The 23,793-nt window shown below is 37.8% G+C and overlaps 1 long non-coding RNA gene across 7 annotated transcripts in view; it reads left to right on the forward strand.

Annotated features, from left to right (window-relative positions):
• Positions 1 to 23,793, forward strand: part of LOC145512531 (uncharacterized) — a 1,082,988-nt gene that overhangs the window by 623,847 nt on the left and 435,348 nt on the right. The gene's annotated exons all lie outside the window — the stretch shown is intronic.

The raw sequence follows: 23,793 nt of genomic DNA on the forward strand, positions 1-23,793 counted from the left end.
AGTTAAATAAGCAGGGTGACGATATACAGCCTTGATGTACTCCTTTCCTGATTTGAAACCAGTCTGTTGTTTCATGTCCAGTTCCTACTGTTGCTCCTTGACCTGCATACCGATTTCTCTGGAGGCAGGTCAGGTGGTCTGGTATTCTCATCACTTGAAGAATTTTACACAATTTGTTGTGATCTACACAGTCAAAGACTTTGGTGTAGTCATTAAAGCAAAAGTAGATGTTTTTCTGGAATTCTCTTGCTTTTTCAATAGTCCAGCGAATGTTGGCAATTTGATCTCTGGTTCCTCGGTCTTTTCTAAATCCAGCTTGAACATCTGGAAGTTCTCAGATCACATACCATTGAAATCTGGCTTGGAGAATTTTGAGCATTACTTTGCTAGCATGTGAGATGAGTGAGTTTCTGTAGTTCAAGGCTAATATGGCAGGTCTATGACGTCTGTGATAAACATCCCTTCTATTTAGATCCTCTGCCATTCCAACACATTCCTCTGCCTTCCCAACACATACTTCTGCCTTGTGGTCTAAAATGATGCTCTGGCTTAAGCCAGAGAGAAGGAGAGAAAGGAAGAGTAAAAGGGGTATCCCTTCTTTGTAGAAGGAAAACCCAGAACTTTGATACATTAATAACACTCATGTAATTATTCAGAACACAGTTCACTTGACCACATAACTTCAGGGAACTCTGGTAAGTGTGGTTTCTAGTTAGACAGTAATATTCTCAGTTGTCCATTATTACTAAAGGCAGAAGGAGGAATGGATATTGGAGAGGAATGAGCCCTCTCTGGCATTGTGAGTAAGATTATGATAAAAATATATAGTTTAAGTTTGAAGATTTTCAAAAAACCAGAAGTAGAATGACCATCAGTTCAGTTCAGTTCAGTCGCTCAGTTGTGTCCAATTCTTTGCAACCCCATGAGCTGCAGCACACCAGGCCTCCCTGTCCAACACCAAACACATCCTCTGTCGTCCCCTTCTCCTCCTGCCCTCAATCTTTCCCAGCATTGAGGTCTTTTCAAATGAGTCAGCTCTTCGCATCAGGTGGCCAAGGTATTGGAGTTTCAGCTTCAACATCAGTCCTTCCAATGAACACCCAGGACTGATCTCCTTTTCGATGAACTGGTTGGATCTACTTGCGGTCCAAGGGACTCTCAAGAATCTTCTCCAACACCACAGTTCAAAAGCATCAATTCTTCGGCACTCAGCTTTCTTCAAGTCCAACTGTCACATCCATACATGACCACTGGAAAAACCATAGCCTTGACTACACGGACCTTTGTCAGCAAAGTAATGTCTCTGCTTTTTAATATGCTATCTAGGTTGGTCATAACCTTCCTTCCAAGGAGTAAGCATCTTTTAATTTCATGGCTACTGTCACCATCTGCAGTGATTTTGGAGCCCCCCAAAATAAAGTCTCTCACTGTTTCCATTGTTTCCCCATCTATTTGGCATGAAGGGATGGGACCAGATGCCATGATCTTCATTTTCTGAATGTTGAGCTTTAAGCCAACTCTTGCACTCTCCTCTTTCACTTTCATCAAGAGGCTCTTTAGTTCTTCTTCACTTTCTGCCATAAGGGTGGTGTCATCTGCATATCTGAGGTTATTGACATTTCTCCCAGCAATCTTGATTCCAGCTTGTGCTTCCTCCAGCCCAGCGTTTCTCGTGATGTACTCTGCATATAAGTTACATAAGCAGAGTAACAATATACAGCCTTGATATACTCCTTTCCCTATTTGGAACCAGTCTGTAGTTCCATGTCCAGTTTTAACTGTTGCTTCCTGATCTGCATACAGATTATCAAGAGGCAGGTCAGATGGTCTGGTATTCCCATCTCTTTCAGAATTTTCCACAGTTTATTGTGATCCAGACAGTCAAAGGCTTTGGCATAGTCAATAAAGCAGAAATAGATGTTTTTCTGGAACTCTCTTGCTTTTTCAATGATCCAGCGGATGTTGGCAATTTGAGCTCTGATTTCTCTGCCTTTTCTAAAACCAGCTTGAATATCTGGAAGTTCACAGTTCACGTATTGCTGAAGCCTGGCTTGGAGAATTTTGAGCATTACTTTACTAGCATGTGAGAAGAGTGCAATTGTGCGGTAGTTTGAGCATTTTGGCATTGCCTTTCTTTGGGATTGGAATGAAAATTGACCTTTTCCTGTCCTGTGGTCACTGCTGAGTTTTCCAAATTTGCTGACATATTGAGTGCAGCACGTTTACAGCATCATCTTTGAGGATTTGAAATAGCTCGACTGGAATTCCATCACCTCCACTAGCTTTGTTCGTAGTGATGCTTGCTAAGGCCCACTTGACTTCACATTCCAGGATGTCTGGCTCTAGGTGAGTGATCACAACATTGTGATTAACTGGGTCATGCAGATTTTTTTTGTACAGTTCTTCTATGTATTCTTGCCACCTCTTCTTTATATCTTCTGCTTCTGTTAGGTCCATCCCATTTCTGTCCTTTATTGAGCCCATTTTTGCATGAAATGTTCCCTTGGTATCTCTAATTTCTTGAGAAGATCTCTAGTGTTTCCCATTCTATTGTTTTCCTCTATTTCTTTGAATTGATCACTGTGAAAGGCTTTCTTATATCTCCTTGCCATTCTTTGGAACTCTGCATTCAAATGGGTATATATTTCCTTTTCTCCTTTGCTTTTCACTTCCTGTCTTTTCACAGCTATTTGTAAGGCCTCCTCAGACAGCCATTTTTCTTATTTGCATTTCTTTTTCCTGGGGATGGTCTTGATCCCTGTCTCCTGTACAATGTTGGGAACCTCTGTCCATAGTTCATCAGGCATGCTGTCTATCAGATCTAGTCCCTTAAATGTATTTGTCACTTCCACTGTATAATCATAAGGGATTTGATTGAGGTCATACCTGAATGGTTTAGTGGTTTTCCCCACTTTCTTCAAGTAAAGTCTGAATTTGACAATAAGGAGTTCATGATCTGAGCTACAGTCAGCTCCTGGTCTTGTTTTTGCTGACTGTATAGAGCTTCTCCATCTTTGGCTGCAAGGAATATAATCAATCTGATTTCGGTGTTGGCCATCTGCTGATGTCCAGGTGTAGTGTCTTCTCTTGTGTTGTTGGAAGGGGGTGTTTGCTATGACCATTGAGTTCTCTTGGTAGAACTCTATTAGCCTTTGTCCTGCTTCATTCTGTACTCCACAGCCAAATTTGCCTGTTACTCCAGGTGTTTCCTCACTTCCTACTTTTGCATTCCAGTCCCCTATAATGAATAGGACATCTTTTTTGGGTGTCAGTTCTAGAAGGTCTTTTAGGTCTTCATAGAACTGTTCAACTTTAGCTTCTTTAGCGTTAGTGATCAGGGCATAGACTTGGATTACATTGATATTGAATCGTTTGCCTTGAAAATGAACAGAGATCATTCTGTCATTTTTGAGATTGCATCCAAGTACTGCATTTTGGACTCTTTTGTTGACTATAATGGCTACTCCATTTCTTCTATGGGATTCCTGCCCACAGCAGTAGATAAAATGGTCATCTGAGTTAAATTCACCCATTCCAGTCCATTTTAGTTTGCTGATTCCTAGAATATCAACGTTCACTCTTGCCATCTCCTGTTTGGCCACTTCCAATTTGCCTTGATTCATGGAGCTAACGTTCCAGATTCCTATGCAATATTGATCTTTACAGCATTGGATCTTGCTTCTATCACCAGTCACATCCACAACTGGGTGTTGTTTTTGCTTTGGCACCATCCCTTCATTCTTTCTTAAGTTATTTCTCCACTGATCTCCTGGGCACCTACCGACCAGGTGAGTTAATCTTTCAGTGTCCTATCTTTTTGCCTTTTCATACTGTTCATGAGGTTCTCAAGGCAAGAATACTGAAGTGCTTTGCCATTCCCTTCTCCAGTGGCCTGCATTTTGTCAGACCTCTCCACGATGACCCGTACATCTTAGGTGGCCCCACACAGCATGGCTTAGTTTCATTGAGTTAGACAAGGCTGTGGTCCATGTGATCAGATTGGCTAGTTGTCTGTGTTTGTGCTTTCAGTCTGTCTGCCCTCTGATGCCCTCTCTCAGCGCCTACTGTCTTACTTGGGTTTCTCTTACTTTGGACATGGGGTATCTCTTCATGTCTGGTCCAGGAAATGGAAGCCACTGCTCCTTACCTTGGACGTTGGGTAGCTCCTCTCGGCCGCCTCCCCTGACCTTGGACGTGGGATAGCTCCTCTCTGCCGCTTGCTGCTCCTGTGCCATAGCCACCACTCGCCGCTCAGTCACCGTGCCCTCTCTCAGCACCTACGGTCTTACTTGGGTTTCTCTTACCTTGGACGTGAAGTATCTTCTCTCTGCCGCTCCCTGCTCCTGCGCCGAGCGGCAGAATAGAGAGTTAGGAGGAATAGAAAGTTACTGTAACATTATAGAATGACCATATGACCCAACAATTCCACTACTGGGTATTTATCAAAAGGAAAGAAAGAAAGAAAACACTAATTCAGAAAGATACATGTACCCCAGACTTCATAGCTGCATTATTTACAATTACCAAGATACAGAAGCAACCTAGGTGTTCATCAACAAATAAATGGATTAAGAAGATGTGGTATGTATATATACAAGGTAATATTATTCAGCCATGTAAAAAAATGAAATTTTGACATTTACAACCACATGAATAAACCTACATGGTATTATTTAGTTAAAAAAGTCAGACAGAGAAAGACAAATACTATAGGATATCCCTTACATGTGGAATCTAAAAAATAAAACAAACTAGTGAATATAACCCAAAAGAATCAGATTCACAGATATAGAGAGCAGACTAGTGGTTACACAGTAGAGAGAGGGAAGGGGGGAGGGGCAGTATTAGGATAGGGTATCAAGAGGTAAAAACTACTAAGTATAAAATAAACTATAAGGATACTTTGTATAGCACAGGGAATATAGCTATAAATATTTTATGGTAACTATAAATGAAGTATAACCTTTAAAAATTCTGAACACTTTGTTGTACATCTGAAATTTATATTGCATATCAATATTCCTCACTCAAAACATTTTTAAAAATTAATTGTTGTGTAAAATGTGGCAACAGAGTCAATGAACTATATGTATTCCAGAAACATGGATAATTCTTAAAAACAGAACGTGGAGTAGAGAGAGAGAGAGGCAGGGGAAATGAGAATGGGCTAAAAAAGAATGCATTAATAAATAAGCATAAATATGTAAATAATTCTTGTAAACAAGTATGGGGCCTTGAAAGTACAAATGGTAATATTGTGCTAAGAAATAAAGGTTTACCCAGCCAGATCTTCATACTAAATCTAGTTCTAGCCATATGGTCTATTGGAAGTTACATAAATGCTGTAAGGCCTTTTTTTTTTTTTCTGATCTGAAAATGATAATTATAATACACTCATCTTACAAGGGTAGGATGAGCTTGTATATTTAAAGCACTTATTACAGTGCTTGATACATAGTAAAATTCTGAGTAAAAAATAGCAGTTATTACTGATTCTTTATTACTGTTTTTTTTAAAGAAATTGCATAAATATGAGAGATCAGGACTTTGTTTAAAGTTGATTCTTGGTAGATGTTTGTTGGATACATAATAGAAAAATAGAGTATATTGATCACAACTGCTAAAGAGGAATGAGCTGGGAAGTATTCAGTCATATACTAAATATTTATTAAATGTTTCTTGTGTGTCAGGACCCAAGGATACAAAGGTAAGTTAAAAACTAGCATGGATCATAACCAGTATAGATGAAGGCAATTAGTAAAAAAATCATACAAACACATGTAAGATTCCAGTTACTACAAATACAGTGAAAGAGAGAAGTATTCTGTGTGTCTACTATATATGTATATGTGGAGATACATATATATATATATATATATATATATATATGGCTTCCCTATTGGCTCAGTTGGTAAAGAATTTATCTGCAGTGCAGGAGACCCGGGTTTGATCCCTGGGTTGGGAAGTTACCCTGGAGAAGAGAATGGCAACCCATTCCAGTATTCTTGCCTGGAGAATTCCATGGACAGAGGAGCCTAGCAGGCTACAGTCCATGGCTCGCAAAGAGCTGGACTCAGCAGCTAAGTACACAAGAATTTTATATATATATATATATATATATAGCTTCCCTGGTGGCTCAGATGGTAAACGTCTGCCTGCAATATGGGAGACCTGGGTTTGATCCCTGGGTTGGGAAGATCCCCTGGTGAAGGAAATGACAATACACTCCAGTACTCTTGCCTGGAAAATTCCATGGATGGAAGAGCCTGGTAGGCTACAGTCCATGGGGTTGCAAAGATTTGGACATGACTGAGTGACTTCACTATATATATATGTATATGTGTGTGTGTGTGTGTGTGTGTGTGTGTGTGTGTATGGAGATTTGATCTACTTAGTAGAGCAAAAAATCTTTCTGAGGAAGTGATACTTGAATTGACATAGATTAGGAATTAACTTGGGCTTCCCTGGTGGCTCAGATGGTAAAGAATCTGCCAGCAAGGCAGGAGACCCAGGTTGAATCCCTGGGTCAGGAAGAACCCCTGAAATGAAAGGAAAGCACATTCAAGAAAGGAACAGCATAGGAAAAGTACTTGTGACAGCCACGTTATGGACTATATAGTAGACAGAAGGAAAAACAGTGGAGCTGGAGCAGAAAAAAAAAACCAGAACATGTGATGAGTTATATGGGAGAATAGGTAGAAGTGAGATTATATAGGGGACATATGCTTTTCGAAGGGATTCTGTCTTTACCTCATAGGAAAGGGCATTGTGTTAGTTTCCTATTGCTGCTGTAAAAAATTGCCACAAACTTAGTGGCTTAAAACAACATAAATTTGTTCTCTTACAGTTCTGGAGATCAGAAGTTCAAGATTAATTTTCCTAGACTAAAGTCAAAGTGTTGGCAGATCTGGTTCTTTCCAAGGCTCTCAGGGAGAATCTCTTTCCTTGCATTATTAAGTTCCAGTGGCCACCTGTATTCCTTGTCTTGTGTCCCCTTCTTCATCTTCAAAATGCATTTCTCCATCTCCTCACTCAAATCTCTGCTTCTGCCATGTCATCATCTTTTGCTCTGACCCTGAACACTCATGAATCTCTCTTTTAAGGACCATTGTGATTACATCAAGCTCACCTGGATAATCCAGGATAATCTACCATTCTCAAGGTCCTTACTGAATGCACTACTTGCATTCATTTGAAAGTTCTTTTTGCCTTGTAGGCAACATTCACAGCCTCTGATAACTGGAAGAAGAACATAATTGAGGGCCAGTATTCAGCCAAGTACTGAAGGCTCTACATTTGTTTAAACAGGAAAAAAAAACGACATACTCAAATTTGTATCTTTAAAAAGTTGCCCTGGCTGCCTTCTGAAGGACAAATAGGAAGAGGACTGGATATATTGGTGAACCAGTTGAGAGGTAAATGGAGTGGTCCTGGCAAGGAAAGAAGGAAAATAATTTCATCATGGAGCTGTGAACTATAGCACCTTGCCTAAGGAGGGGATATGTGTATACTTATAGCTGGTTCACATTGTTTTACATCAGAAACCAACACAACATTGTAAAGCAATTATCTTCCAATTAAAAATAAATAAATAAAGGAAGTCTTAGACTGTTAGAGTTAGCATGAATCTTAGAGAACACTGTCAGTATTGTGCTGGGTCAGTCTTGTACTTGTTTTCCAGAGCTCATATGTGCTTCTAATCTAACTCAACATTCAGTGATATATTGATAGCTTGAAATCAACCATGATGGGTCTATTTAGCTTGGAAATTGGCAAACAATACAAATCAGAAATCCCCCAATCTCTCCCAGAATCCAGTTGTTTGTGTAACCTACAGACTGGGCTAAGTGATCCCCTTGTTTTTTCAAAGTCTGCTTCAAGTAAGAGCGAGCTCACTCCTATCTACCATGCTGTTGACCAATCCTGATTCTCATTCATTTTTCTGTAGAAACAGAAAAAAGATAGTAAAGGCCGATCTTTCAGAATGGGATTGCTCCCTTCCACTTCAGTATTTTCTATGAGTTTCATAATAAACATGTAATATTTTTATCATTAGAAAAAATTGAATTCAACTTTTCTTTTTAAATGTGTGCTTTAAAAAATACATGTGAATGAAGACACAATGGAAAGTGTATTTTACAGTGTTGATTGCTAAGCTATGATCTACTCACTGTAAAAATGGATTCCTACCTGCAATTATGTATAAGTTAGTCTTGAGTTTTCCATGGAATTTGTTACATGTCTTTTTCTCTTGATTTGTTCAACCTAGGAAGGAAGATGATCTGAGTAATGGTGATAAAAATAATAACACATACTTAAAAGTAGTAAACATTCAAACTTATGAAATTATAGAACATAAAACATCATGAAAGAGTTGCAAAAGGAATTTTATGTTGGAGCTGTGTGTGGTCTTGAGGCAATAGGAAGTTACTAATGGTATGGTCTCTGGAGCAGGACTTCCTGGGTTCAAATCCCAGCACTACCACTAGTTTCCTCTGCTCTCTGGGAAAGAACTAAAGCTTTCTTTGCCTCAATTTCTTCATTTCATTTGTGAAAAGAGGATGATGATAGTTACTCAGGGCATTAGATGTTTGTGAAATTTAAACTAGTTATTCCACACGAACCTCTCCAAAGAGTGCCTGCCACATATTAAGGCTCCAAGCAGTATCAGCTATTTGTTGATACTCAGCCACAAATATTCTCATTTATTTATTTCAACATAGATTTTCCTCTAAGAAAAGTAATTTAAATATTTACTATAATTATAGCCCTCTACCACTGTCTTTCCCTGGCTGATCTGTCCAACAGAAAAAACAGTGATTTAATCAAGTAAAATTGATATAAAATTTTTCCCAAATATATTAGCTATTTGGTTTTTACATATTTGTATATTGAACTCCAGTCTATCTCCATACGCTTCACTTATAATTTATGAGCACTCTTGCTAATCTGGCTATTAAATCCTCCAAAATGTTACTACTAAAACTTAATTCAGGTATTTCTCCCCCTAGAAGTCCCCCCTCCCTTATAGAATACACACACCCATCACTCCTCTTTTCTTCTGGCAAGTTTTCTGAGGTGTGTACCAAGTTCTTGAAGAGCTGAATATCATCCTGCCTTGAGTTAAACAGGAGCCAGCTGGCACCATTTTTCTCTTCAAATTACAAGAAAATGTGAGAAACAACAGGGTGTCTATATGGGGTTGGGCAGAGCCCTAAAGGGCAGCCATGTGTGAAAGATTATATCGTGTCAATGAGCTTGAGAATTAGGTGTAATCCTGGAAGGTTCAGACTTGACAAGACTTATCTCAACATGGTTTCATGATCAGAGTTTTAGATTTTTTTTTCTCTACACTATTTTAGCTGCATCTTCAAAAGTTAGGAATTTCCATGAGAATGATAGTGGTGGGAGGAAAATAGTTTTCTTGCTTTTCTGCTAGAATCAATATAGTTTTTTTGATGGTACCTCCAAATCCCAGGAGATATAAAATATTTAAGTTTTCTAATTATTTTTTGTTATTGTTGAATTCTGTCACATCATCTTTTTATGTAGGCTAAGTTTTATACTGCATGACTTTGAAAAGAAACAAACACTCCTTTATAAGCATTTTATGTCCCATATGAATTTAATATCCGTGAAAATTCATAAAGGATTTTTATTCTAGTCAAAATGTTATACTCTATTTGAAACCACATTCAGAAGATTAGCCAAGATGAATATATGCATGATATTTTTAAAAAGCAGAAAGAAGTAGAAATCTTTCTTAGCACTTCTTTTTGTGTATATGCCTTAGTGAAAGAAGAAATTACATAAGAAAAATCATACATTTTAAATCTGGATTATTAGAAAGAAAGCATAAAGTTTCTTCCTAGAATAGACATTTTTTTCAAATACTCATTCTAGTTACTACATTTAAGAGCCATAAGAATACAAGAACAAGAAAATTCACTTTAAAATGTGCATAGCTGTAAAATGTAGGGAAGCTGGTTGAAATGGGTATAACTTTGAGAAAGTTTTGCATATTGAGACTAAATGAAAGAAAACCTTGGAAATTATGACGTTTACCTTACTGCATAAACAAAGAGATACTATATACTTCAATGACTAGGAATTAGTTTTTTCTTAGTTTAAAATACTATCTATTATTACTGAATTCTTTAAGAACCTGAATAAAGGAAACGTGCATGCATACTTATTTTTTATAAGGCAGAAATCTTGTACTTGTACAGAAGGCAATTTAACTTTGATATGGGCAGACACTAGAACTAATCTTCAGGTAGTTTGTAATTTCCTATAAAAGCACAATATCTGGGGTCACAACCAACATCACTTTCTAGAAAGCAGATTTTTGGCAACAAGTATTTTTGTTCAAGTATGATAAAACTATTTTGGGATATTCTACAAAACTAAAAATATACAGTGAGAGTGTATGTGTAACCTTTAGAATTTTGAATCCTTTCTATACGCCATTCTTTATCATACACAAGAATTCACTGTAGGCCAGGATACTGCTAGAGCAGCAGTTCTCAAATGTTTTCATCTTAGTGTCCTTTTGTAGTCTTAAAAGTTATTGAAGAGTCCAAAGAGATTTTCTTTATATGGGAGCATATCTATCAATATTGACTAAATTAGAAGTGAAAACTGAAATTTTAAAAATAGAAGCAACACAAAAACAAAACATAAAATTAAAAAATAAAACAAGAATACTTGAACACATTCCATTAGTCATGGATTTACAATATTATGTCTGGTAGTCACTAGAAAACTTGCCTGGATACTCATGAGAGAATAAGAGTGAAAATATAAATAAGTTCCTAGTATTAGTATGAAAATAGTTTTGACCACACAGACCTCTGAGTCTCAAGGGCCCAAAGTCGTCCTCAGAACTCACTGAAAACTGCAGTGTGCTGCAGGGTTGGTAACTGAGAAAGTTATCACGACATTCAGTGATAAAACTCTAAAGAGACCCAAGGGGAAAAGATGATCAAATAGCATCCCTCAGGGTGTCTGACTGGAAGGTCATATTTCTATTAAAGATACCTGGTAATATCTTCAAGCATATGATTTTTATTCAAGGAGTAAAATAATGCTATTAAAAACATGAAGGATGGAGCAGAAAGCTGAGCACCAAAGAATTGATGCTTTTGAGCTGTGGTGTTGGAGAAGACTCTTGAGAGTCCCTTGGACTGCAAGGAGATCCAACCAGTCCATCCTAAAGGAGATCAGTCCTGGGTGTTCTTTGAGAGGACTGATGTTAAAGCTGAAACTCCAATATTTTGGCCACCTGATGGAAAGAGCTGACTCATTTGAAAAGACCCTGATGTTGGGAAAGATTGAGGGCAGGAGGAGAAGGGGATGACAGAGGATGAGATGGTTGGATGGCATCACTGACTCAATGGACATGAGTTTGGGTGGACTCTGGGAGTTGGTGATGGACAAGGAGGCCTGGCGTGCTGCAGTTCATGGGGTCGCAAAGAGTCAGACATGACTGAGTGACTGAACTGAACTGAACTGATTGGGTGCCCATGTAATATAGCAGGCACCGGAGAGACAGAAATGATGAAGATGTGTTCCTGTCCTCTGAGATATTCATAAACAAGGGAAAGAGATCACAAATGTGCTCCAATAGAATCAAAAAGAAATTCTCAGACAACCCAGTGGAGGGAATGATTTCTAAAAAGCTGCTTCAAGAAGTCTCCATAGAAGAGGTGATGTTCATGGCCAGGCATTCACAAGGAGTGCTCACAATGATCAGGAGTGCCCCAGGTGGTTAGTTGTAAGACAACTGCTAGCAGAGCACAACTCTAAGTAGAAAGATGTAGAAGGCTGATGCTTTCAGTGACTGGAGCATCGGTGTGAGGTAGAAGAGGATGGGGTAAGTGGGGTTAGGGGAGAGATTAGGTCAGATTACAGAAAGATTGAGCATTGGGAAGTTGCTGAAATACTTTTTAAGCAGAGATGGTTTGTTTAGAATTATGTTTCAGAAAGTCAGTTTAGTGTCTTTGTAGCAGATGAAAGTGGTGAGAATGAAACTGGAATTTGGAAGAGTGCTTTGAGAGTATCTTATGAATACAGTAGTCCAACCAAGACTGCAGCCACAAAACTAAAAGACACTTGCTCCTTAGAAGAAAAGCTATGGCAAAACTAGACAGTGTATTAAAAAGCAGAGACATTACTTTGCCGACAAAGGTCCGTACAGTCAGAGCTATGGTTTTTCCAGTAGTCATGTACGGATGTGAGAGCTGGACCAGAAAGAAGGCTGAGTGCCGAAGAACTGATGCTTTTGAACTGTGGTGTTGGTGAAGACTCCTGAGAGTCTCTTGGACTGCAAGGAGATCAAACCAGTCAATCCTAAAGGAAATCAATTCTGAATATTCATTGAAAGGACTGATGCTGAAGCTCCAATACTTTGGCCATCTGATGTGAAGAGCTGACTCCTTAGAAAAGACCCTGATGGTGGGAAAGACTGAAAGCAGGAGGAGAAGGGGACAAAAGAGGACAAAATGGTTGGATAGCATCACTGACTCAATGGACATGAGTTTGAGCCAGCTCTGAGAGCTGATGAAGGACAGGGAAGCCTGGTGTGCTGCCGTCCATGGGGTTGCAAAGAGTCTTATATGACTGAGCGACTGAACAACAACAACCAATCAAGAAGAAAGCCGTGTTGCATAGGCTCTGGAACCAGTCAGTTCAAATACTGATTTCTCCTTTGTTTTTGGAATCTCCAACAATTACCTAATTAATATATGCCTTAATTTCCTCATCTGTAGAATAAAAATGTAACAGTAGCTACTTTACAGAGTTGTTGTAATGATGGAATGATTTGATACAATAAAATAAAATAATGTAGGATTGAATAAAAGAGCCTTATGATGTTATACTTTGCAACACATGTTATTTATCATTAAGGTAAATAAAATAATAGGGAGAGAGCAAAAGGAATGAATTCTAGAGATATTTAAGGATTAGGATTCACAGGATTTTTCTGGCATTATTGGATGGTGGTGAGAGTCAAATTATTTTTAATGTTTAAATTGAGGAGAACAATGGATGATAGGTGACAAAGGATGAGGACAAAGGCCATGGAGAGAATGCAGAGGAACTAAGACCTATTTTCACACAAATACTTTTTTTATAAAAATGATGGGAAATGCTTGCCACAGTTACCTGATGTAATATGAAGGTATGGTATGTGTGACTGATGAGGAAAGAGATCCAGTTTTAAAGAAGAGGAATTCATTTGTGAAGGTCTCTCAGACCAAATCAGAGGAAGAATAGAGTAACAAAGCCTCTCACAAAAATATATAATTCCTCATTAAAATCAGTGCTTTCTTTACTGCAGGGTGATGTGCAACTTTTAAGGAAAGAATACATAAAAATTAAGAGAGAAACCGGGAATTAAAGCTTGACACTGTTTTTTGTTTCCTTCAGCATGGTAAAAAAAGACTAAAAAATTATTAACATGTCACAAGGAGGATGGCAGCCAAAAGGCCCAGTCTAGGAAAATTTCTGTTGTAACAGGTCTGATTTAGAGTAATAAAAGGTGTTAGACAAAGAGAAGTTTTTTTACCGATATTTACTCAGGTGGGTTTGGTGCTAATTTAAAACACGGATTCTCTAAAAGATGTGCAAACCTTGTCATAGCTTCATTAGCAGTTAAAAAGGACTGAATGAAAACTAGAACAAAATAACACTTTCTCAAACACAAATAATCAATAAAGTAAAATGCCCAAGATAGCAGAGGAATAGTTAAGATGGCTATCTTTTCCATGCTGTGCTTATGTTAATTATGATGATGTGGAAAAAATCCACCAAAAAATAATTACTTGGAGAAAGAAACTTCCTATTCTCAGAATAAGGTAGAGAAAAAGAAAAATCAATGAAATGGAGGGATTTAGGTTACGGTAATCATATTCTGCATCACTTCTTTCCTCAGAAGGGAGAAGGGGAGTGGGGAGGTGCCCTCTTTGAAATTAGAGTTGTGTATAGGAGACCATAACAAGCCAACCCCATGCTATTCATTTTAAAAATTTGTGCCAATCAATAGACTCTGCACTCAGATGCAGGTCATATTTTATTGTAGTCATGTCCAAATTCACAAAATGTGAGGCATTTTGTTTTTACAGTGCAATCTCTACCCCCAGTGTTGAATTTCTTGCTTAGCTTCAGAAAAAATTGGCTCATGTCCCCTGAATGGCTGAAGATCTAAAGAATAGTATTATCAAATTAGAGGCTGCTCTTAAAGCTTAAAGTCAGTATGGGGTGTGTCTGGAAAAGCATTTTTTTTTATTCCCTTACTATTCCTTTACTGAAATACCATTGATCAATGTGTAAAATGCGAATTGGCTTTGTAAATTGCCTTGTTGCATGAAAGGATGCCTTACATGGTTGCTAGTTTCCTAAACCAGAAGGAGAATTCAATCTCTGGGATCGATGTAGCACCTCACACTTGTTCCTCCCTCTGTCCCCCAACACACATACTCTCTTCTTGCTGGTAAGCCCTCCTTGGGGGTTATAAAATGGATGAGATCTTTCTGAGATCTAAATATACAGGAACACAATTTTAACATATTGTGTCATTAAGAAGTTTAGGAGCTTTTAGACAATCTGGAGGTAGTGGAAAATTAGATGCAGTGTTGCATTAGACATGTTTTTAGTATTTTCTTCTTTTTGTAAAAGCTGTAATTTTCAGAGTTTAGAACCAATTTAATGTCCCTGGAGTTACAGCTTTTTTGTATCCATTGTCCATTAGGTGAATTACTAAGCCAAGAATGGAATCCATTTATAATGTATAAAATACTGTGAAATGTCTTAAAAACAGTCTTTGCAGGGGGGAAAAAAGCACTGGGAGTCCATTAAATTTGAAGACAGTGGGTTCTGAGGTTCTTCTTATAATCATATAATGGTTTTTTGGTACTTTGATAATACAATGCATTAGATATTAGAAGAATTATTTAAAAGTTTGAATTCAATGAAAATTTATGTAAAACTAATGCAAAATGCATTATGTTTGACATTCCAGACAGCTTTCAAAACTGAGTGTATTGTTAAAAAAAACTTTGATAATATTTATTATTTTTGATACAAATGAGTAAATAACCAATACAATTCTACTAAATGTCTAATCAAAGATGATGTCACTGTTACTGGCATTTAATAAACTTAGAATGCTTGGCTTTAAACATCTTTTTTTAACAGAAGAATTAATTGCTTTTTAACAGATTCTGGGAATGTATTAGAAACTCATTAATGTATTTATTGTTGTTTACTTGCTCAGTTGATCTGACTCTTAGTGACCCCATGGACCCCAGTGTGTCAGGCTTCCCTGTCCTTCACTATCTCCCAGAGTTTGCTCAACTTTTAAGATATAAAATTATCCAATAAAGAAAATCTTAAAAATAGAAATAATTTGAAATTTAAAATCCATATTTTATAGACTCATAAAAATGGACAATTCCATAGTTTCATATAATTCTGTTTATTATTTTATATTTATTATTATTTATTATTTTATTATTATCTGTGATTATATAGCCTACTGACTATAGGAATTCTGAAAGAAAGCCTCAAAAAAAGCAGTCATTTTTGTTTCTGTATTCTCTAATGTAGAGAAATGTGACATAGTTAATATAAGCTAATAATGGTTGCTACAAAAAGTACTTTTCCTGACTCTCATTGATATGGTTTTTTAACTGAAAATCTTATTACCCAAACCCTAATAATTTCCTGTGTGTGTATACGTACACATTCATATTTACTACCGTATGTTTCTTTTTTTTTACATTTGTGTTTATTACTGCTGGTTATTTTTTGTTTTGTCTTCAGCTATATGTTACAGAAAACCCCACAGACATGGCTTAAGTAAACTCAAGCTCGTTTTTCTCACTTAAACAAAATCTGGAGGTAGAAAACCTAGAGTGGATATAATGGCACTATGATGTGATCATGGTCCCAGCTTCTTTCTATCCTCCTGATCAATATGTTTAACCTTTTAGGCAGCTGACAGCTACAACATCAAACCCAAGACATAAAGGAGAGAGAGAAGGCACATGATGGTACCAGTCTCATCCACCCCTTTAATTAAGAGAACAAATGTCTTTCCAGAAGCCCTAGGTTATGTTGTATATGTCAGAAAAATGTCAGTTGGCTATATTTGACTATGGCTGGAAAGGTAAATTTATTTTCCAAACTCCAGAAAGTGTCAGAAGGCAGAGGTAGAAAAATATTCGGAGAGTGTTAGATTATCGATCAACAAATCAACGTCTACCAAATTTCATCTATTTTTTCTTTTCTATTCTTTCTCATGTTCACCAACCTATACATTAACAGTTTTACGTTAGACTGAAGTATATAAAACATCTAATGTCACTACGTTGTTGATTTCTAGAAACGGCTATTTCATATGACTTAATCCAATAGTACTCTAAAAGCTATTGATAAAGACATCTCTCTTATTGCTAAATACCCAGAAAATAACCTAAATGCCTTAATGTCTAGCATTCTATAGTTCATTTTAATTTTCTGATATCTTTGAAAAATCCACATTCAAGTCCATATGGTAAACAGTAAACAAATAACAAAGTTATTGAGTTTAAGGAAGTTCTGAATTGCTGTGTGTTTAGTTCTGAGACCATGCTGAATGTGTTATACTGGGCATGCTTATTAATATGTAACCAACATGCTAAACAAGACTAATACGTGACTTTCGATCAAAAGGCAATGTAAAATTTTACCATCTCTTTAAACTTTATTCACTGGGAGTGAGATTTCCTTGTCCATACATGAAATGCAGGCCAATGATTCTTAGATATTAGATGCTTCTAATTAGTCACATTAAGTCATAAATAAGTCTCAATTCAGACTCAGTTTACATGTTCACACCCACATTTTGAACTTCTCTTCCCCATTTAGGCCTGTTTCAGACTAAAAAAAATCTACCTGAGGGGTCTGTCAGGGACTTCCTGCTGCATAATAAACCTAGTGACTTGAAACAATTAATTTGTTCACAAATCTGTAGATCAGAAGTTTGAATGAGGTTCAGTGATGTGATTCTTTTATTGGTCTGAGCTGAACTCATCCATACCTCCTTCTTGAGTCACCAGTCAGCTGGTGGTTAGTAACCTCACATTCATATCTGTTTGCTGGCTAGGACAGCCCAATACATATATCTCATCCTCCAATAGGCTGGCCCAGGCTCATTCACAGGGTGATGGTCACAGGATTGCCAAGACCTGCAAGAGAGGGCAAGCCCCAATGTGTAAGTGATTTCAGCGTCTTTCAGGTTTGGCCAAAGTGAATCAATCTGGAAAGTGTGGAGAAATAGACTCCACCTTTTGAGGAAACAATTTGTAATATTACATTTCAAGGGGGTGGATCACGGCCAATTTTGCAGTCTACCACAAGAATGTGAACTTCTGTTCAATACTTTTTGCCCTCCCATGTAATCTCCATGTCTCTGGCTGCTATTCACTTTCTGCCAGGATCAAAAAAGGAGGAAAGAAGAGAGATAAGGGAATGGGTGTTGACTTAGCTAGGTGGTTTCTGGCTGCCTGGACCTGGCAGATGGCTGAAGTTGACTCACGAGTGGGACACAGTCATGGTTTCCTCGGTTGCTATTGTCACCAGAGATGTCTATTATTCTTGACCTTTGCAAGATGCGTTTATTGTCTGAGCACTTGCTTGCAGTTTCTCCCTTGGCCCCATCATCCCATTTCAGACCTTCAAACTCTTGAATGAAACCCAAGACAACCTGACACCTGCTCTCTTTCTGTACCACATCTCCCATCTGGTCAATAGGACCGTATCTTTGTCCTGACAGTTTCCAGAATTTCAGGACAATCTCAACACAGAAACATCCATTAAAACAGTTCAGCAGGCTTTCCCTTGCCCTCTTAGTTTCCTGGTGGGAGTCAGACCTGGGTTCTCAATCTACATTAGCTTTATTGGTCATAAGAACAGCATCAAACTTCTGTTTCTCCCATGTGAAAACATTTCAAAGTTTTCAGTGTGTCCCTTCAAGGTTTGGGTTAGGCACTCTCATGCACTCACTCCTCAACCAAAGGAACTAGCAGGGACTTCCAGCTTAGAGAGTCTCTCTCCAAAGAAATCATTTCGCCAGTCTGTTCTCTTCAATTTTTTTTTCTGATCCTTGTTTACATCTTTGATCTGGCTGAGGGGTACAGGAGTCATGGAACAGATTACATTTGTAAATTCTGCATATGGTGTATGTATTGGCAGAGAATATTTATTCCCTTTGTAAATTCCACATATGGTATGTGTGTATGTGTTGGGGGTGGTGGTGGATCATATTGGTATCTTAGTGAAAATTACTGGGGCAGGAAGGATTCCATCCTGATAGGAAGGGAGGGAGGAAACAGAAAAGGAAATCCGCTTTTTCAGTATCTTGCTTTAGAGCCTGTTCATCTTTATTTTGAAGATGTTGACTTCAGTACACAGAGCAAACAAGGTGATTACACACATACACTTTATAGACTACCAACTGCAGTGCTGAACTCTTTATTTTCTAAGATGAGATATATCCTGACCTCTTTTTATGTGATACTAAAATCCCCAGAACCAACAAAAAAAGATTAGAAAATTCCTTCATTTGAACAGCTCAGGACTGCAGGATTTTGAAAGGAAGGGCTATTTAGGGATGCCCAACCATGCAGGCCGACCTAAGGAACAATTGCCTGGAAACTCATGTGAAGTTAAATTGGCAATCAGCTCTGGCATTTCTTATAGCCAAGCTGCCTATTGGGTAAATAATATGAATTTTTATAAAAACATTCATAAATGTAAATTCACACAAGAGACTGAAATGGCTCCTTAGGGTTAAATGAAATACATATTAACAACACTTATGAATAGTAAATAGCATGCACTTTTAAAATATGTGCAATGTGTATTTACATAATAGCCCGTAAGAGTTCCACTGTCAAGTAAATAATACTGTAGTTGCCCTTAAAAGTCTTTAATTACCTACAGCATTTGCAAAGTACACTGTAATGGATTTCTGGTTTGTGTTAGCACTTCACTCTCTTCTCAAATTTGTTCCTTTTCTTTTCTTCCCTGGTTTTAAACGCATATGTATTTATGAAAATAATTTTAAATTGGCATGGAAAGAAACCACCCATCTAGGTAGAATGGCCTTGAATGGTTTCACTTGTGTGAGAATGAAACTTTTAAAGTGAGATGGCAATATCGTGCTGACAGCATACCCATAAAGAACATCTTATAAATGAAAACAAGTAAACAGAACAGGGAGCCCCTGAGGTGTGATGGAGCAGTCAGCTGTGGGAAGGCTATGCTTTGGTGGACAGGAGCCAGGGTTTCCACCCTCTTCTGTGCCGTGTGGGACCTGGTAGCTCTCAGATCCCTTCCCTATTCTTCTCCTGTATCATAGGGATTTATCCCCTGCAAACTCCGTTTCCTACTCTCTGTTACCAACTAGTTTCTGGCTCCTTTAGGGCAATGGAAAGTACTGGCTGGAAGTCAGAAAGATTTATTCCTTTTTCTCTCTGCTTCAGGCATATACCTGACAATGGCTGTGGCACCACACACCTTTGTCTGTCTGGCCTACCCCACAGGTTTCCCATGATTCCATGTCCAGAGTGGCTGAGGCTCCTGGGCTCCAGGTCCAATCCTCTCCAGTTCTCAAGGCAGTGGCAACTTCCTGCAGTTGCTAATTTCTATGTTGCCTCATCTTCTCTTAGCTGACCTACCAGTTCTTACCTCTAGTAACCAATAACCCAGCTTAAGTGATCACTAGTGAATTACTTGGTATGATAAGCTTTGTTTTCTTGGATAGTCTCTGATTGATAAAGCTGCTATGTGAAAGTTCTCTGAAGAAGTTGTCTAGGTGCAGTCAAAGGTATAATTTTCCTCTATCCTATTCTCTATCTCTTGTGACTTCACATGAAATCTGTTAGAACCCACCTGATATTAGAACCTTTTTAGAAGGAAAGAGGAAATTTTAGACATTACATTAGCCAAAATATAGATAAGTCTAGATATTCAAAGCCAACTTCTTAAAAAGAAAGTATTGCTTCAGAAAGCTCATTAATATCTCATTAATGCCAATGCAAAAAAAAAAAAAATGTTGTATTAGACCAGTTTTGGTCTTGCCTTACTGCTTTGACATTTCTGACTTTCAGAGGTTCCCAACTGTAAGATTTTTGCTTCTTGCTGGTTTAGCAGTGAAAGTCAACTGAAAAGATGGTAAAGAAGATCTTGATAAAGTCATTTGTCTTGACTAGAGGGATTCAATTTTTGTTTTTCAACTGACTCCATGTGAATCACATGAAACATAGTTGTTGACAAATACGGCTCTCTGGGACTTTTTCAGATTATTTCATCTGGCAAGAATCAATCACCTGTTTTTTTACTGTATTCCCATTCTCTCTCTGCCACCCTTCCCACCACCATGATCAATCACTTTCTTCCCTTGGATTTTGTGGATTCATGGATCTTACCCCACTCACACCTCTAGTCAGTTAATACTCTACAGCTCTTATGTCTTAAGTGCAGTATCAACCACATTCATTCCCTCTCAGTCCCTGTGGTTCCCATCCTATCATGAGAAATGTATGGCATTTGAAAATCAACTATTCAATATTTTTAATGTTTCTCATAATTTAATTTTTCACCCTTATTTTCTTCAAACATATTCAACTACTCCACATTTTTACTTAGTAATTACATCAAATGTTACCATTGCTAGGTAGGGAGAAATGGGGAAATCACTGAGTGCTTTCTATGATCTCAGTACTGTTTTAAGTGTTTCCATTAATTTCATCTGATGAGACCCTTACTTCACAATCTTCCTCGCTATGTAATTGTAACTGAGAACAGTGCCCCTGGGAGAGGTTTAATCTAGAATAGGTGGGAGTGGGGACAGGTGAAGAAAGACACTAAAAACAACTTTAGCTTATGGTACTGCCTGGAGCTGAGAGCTTTCCTCCCTTGAGATGGGTGGGCGCCCAGACTATCAGAACTGGCATGGCCCAAGGCAGTCATTGAGTCCAGTCTCCTCTGCTTACCATATTTGTTAAAAGCCTGCCCTCCATTAATTTTGTCCTAAATATGGGGAATGAACTGGTGAGAATGATATCCAGGACTCTCTTCCTTGTGGGAACTCTGATTCTATAAAGGAAGGGTTGTGGATGGACGTTAAACAAACAATTACATAAAAAGATAATTTTGGAAAGCAAAGTTAATAAAATGGGATGCTGTAAGAACAAAAATTAGCCAAGCAAGGAGCTACACTGAATTGGGTGATGAGATAGAGCCTCTAAGAGGATAGTATTTAAATGATAAGAAGTTAGCCATGTAAAGCTCTGCAGGAGGAAGGTTTCATGTAGAAAAACAAGCAAGTACCACAGCTCTGATTCTAGACAAGTATGACTCATTTTCAGAAAGGAAAGAAAGTTGTGGCTAAGATAATAGGAGAGAAGGGGCATAGGAGGACAAGTAGTTTAAATTTCATTCCAGACTCATAATGACAAGGAAGCTGAGGTTCGAATAGGTGAAGTGACTTGCTGGATTGTACATGGCTTGGGAATTGATGAAAACTTCATTCAGTGTTCACTATCTGTATTATTTTTGCAGTACTCATTTTTCATGTATTTATCTGCTTAAACATAACAATTACCATGGCAAGAATCTCTTGACCCCTACCCCCTTTTTTTCGGTTTCTTGGCTGCAAAGTTCCTGTGATGTCACTTGATCTGATCTTGTACACTATTTGATAGAGCAAAGTGTTGGTGGTCCTTAGGCACAGGAGCTCTTTAGGAAAAACACTGGGGCTTATGGGAGTATGGAGCACATGTAAATCAATAAGCAACATTTATGTGTCATTCACCACCTGGAGTTTGTTCAGAGTGCTAAGTGGAGCTGCCCTCTGAAGATACTAGCCTATGCTAGAGCTGTAAATCCGAGGCCATGCTTGCTTGCTTGTGGTTATTAAAGATCCCCTGGCAGTTTTTGCAAAAGATGAGGTGTTAATACCAATGCCCTGCCCTGGCTCAAATCCAGCCCAGGAAATTACTTTTTGCCTACCTAAATTACACTTAGATTTCCAATTGGAAATTAATTCTCAAGTTCTTTCCTGAAAAACATTACTGTTGCAGTGTTACAAGGAGTCCTTGTGCCCAAGAATTTCTTCCTCCTCCTAACCTTCTCCCCAGCCACTTTCTCTAGCCCACTCCCCAGAATATGTGCACTCAGCCAGCTTGGTTTGGATATATCTCAAATCTCTTTTGCAGCAAAGTGAGGCAAATATCCATACTCCTTTGTGTTTCTGGATGTAAGTAAACCTCTTTCCATCAACACTATTACCTGCCTTGAAGCCATTAGAGAAAACTCACTGTGTTTTTTATTCCTACTTGTATCAGTCTCCATAAGAAGTGAGAATATATGAGTAATACCTTTTCTCCTGGAATATATATTCGATTCTGTTCTATCTCTCGTGTGAATGTGCACTCTTGCTCTTGCTCTTATACACACACACACACATGCACATGCACACACACACACAGATCAGAACGCCTCATGTTCCTCTTTTCTTCATTGTCAGTTTACTTTCCCCGAAGCACTTCTTGTCATCAACATATTAAATATTTTATTCATTATTGATTCCCCAGCTCACCTTAGAATATAAACAATGTGAGTGAAGGAATTTTTTTTTTAACTTTTGTTTTCTGTCCATATCCCAGCACTAAAAATAGTGCTTGGCATATAGTAGGTACTCAATATATACCTGTTAAATAAAGGAACTTTTAAATAACTACCCCAAACCTAGTTCGTTGGGTAAGAGCTAAGAGATGCATTTAATTGGACACTCAAAGTATTGTTTGTTCACTTACTCATTTATTAATTAATTCATTTGATGAACTTCTACTAGAACCTACAACATCCGGAAAAATGCTACATTAGGAAGATGAACAGACATATTCTGATTCTCACAGAGCCCTTAATCTAAATCAGGAGAAACACATGTAAGGAATTAAGGACAACTATAAACCAGTGAGATCGAAGCCTATTTCTGATAAAGGCTGGAGAATTGTGACACAGTTCTGTTCATGGATAGTTCTATCTGATAAATTCCTCTTAGAATGTAATGGCAGGGGAAAATTCCTTTCCTAAAGAGAGTGAAGATACTTTTTATCAAAGAAGAACAGTCTCTATTATGTTTCCCTTTTCACTTGATTGGCCTGTCAATGAAAATCTAAATGTAATAATCAGTTACATTCAAAACTGCATAACAAGTATCTCACAGATTTCTCTGCTTTTCCCTACTTTATATGATTTCTGATTGTTTTTTATGTCTGTATATTACTTGTTGTTTTGTAAATGTATACATACACAAGCATGTGTCTGTGTGTTTGTGTATGTTAAATTCTGTCATTTAACCTTCCATAAATTCTGTACAGTATCCATAAGGCAAAGATAGTAAATAAGCCATTTCATGCATATGTAGATATTACAAGTTGGGAAGAGAAAGAGGGTGAGTGGGAAACATAATTTACTCCATGGAACATCCCCAAGAGCTCTAGTGAGGCTAATCCACTAGTGTGGACTTTTGTATAAGCTTCGTCTCAGCCAGCATTTGACTTTCTTAGTATTATTTTTCTCTTTCTTTTAAACACTTACTTTAAATTGATCTTGCTATCTTTTAGTGTTTTCTGGTCAGCCACCTTAAAACCCTTTTGAAGCAACGTGGGACACAAACAAACAAATAAAGCTTTGTAAAATCAGAATTTTGGAACCATGTCTGCACATTGAAATACATAG

This window comes from Giraffa tippelskirchi, chromosome 1, assembly GCF_054371585.1.
Source record: "Giraffa tippelskirchi isolate mGirTip1 chromosome 1, T2T-mGirTip1v1.2.pri, whole genome shotgun sequence".
Lineage (NCBI taxonomy): Eukaryota > Metazoa > Chordata > Mammalia > Artiodactyla > Giraffidae > Giraffa > Giraffa tippelskirchi.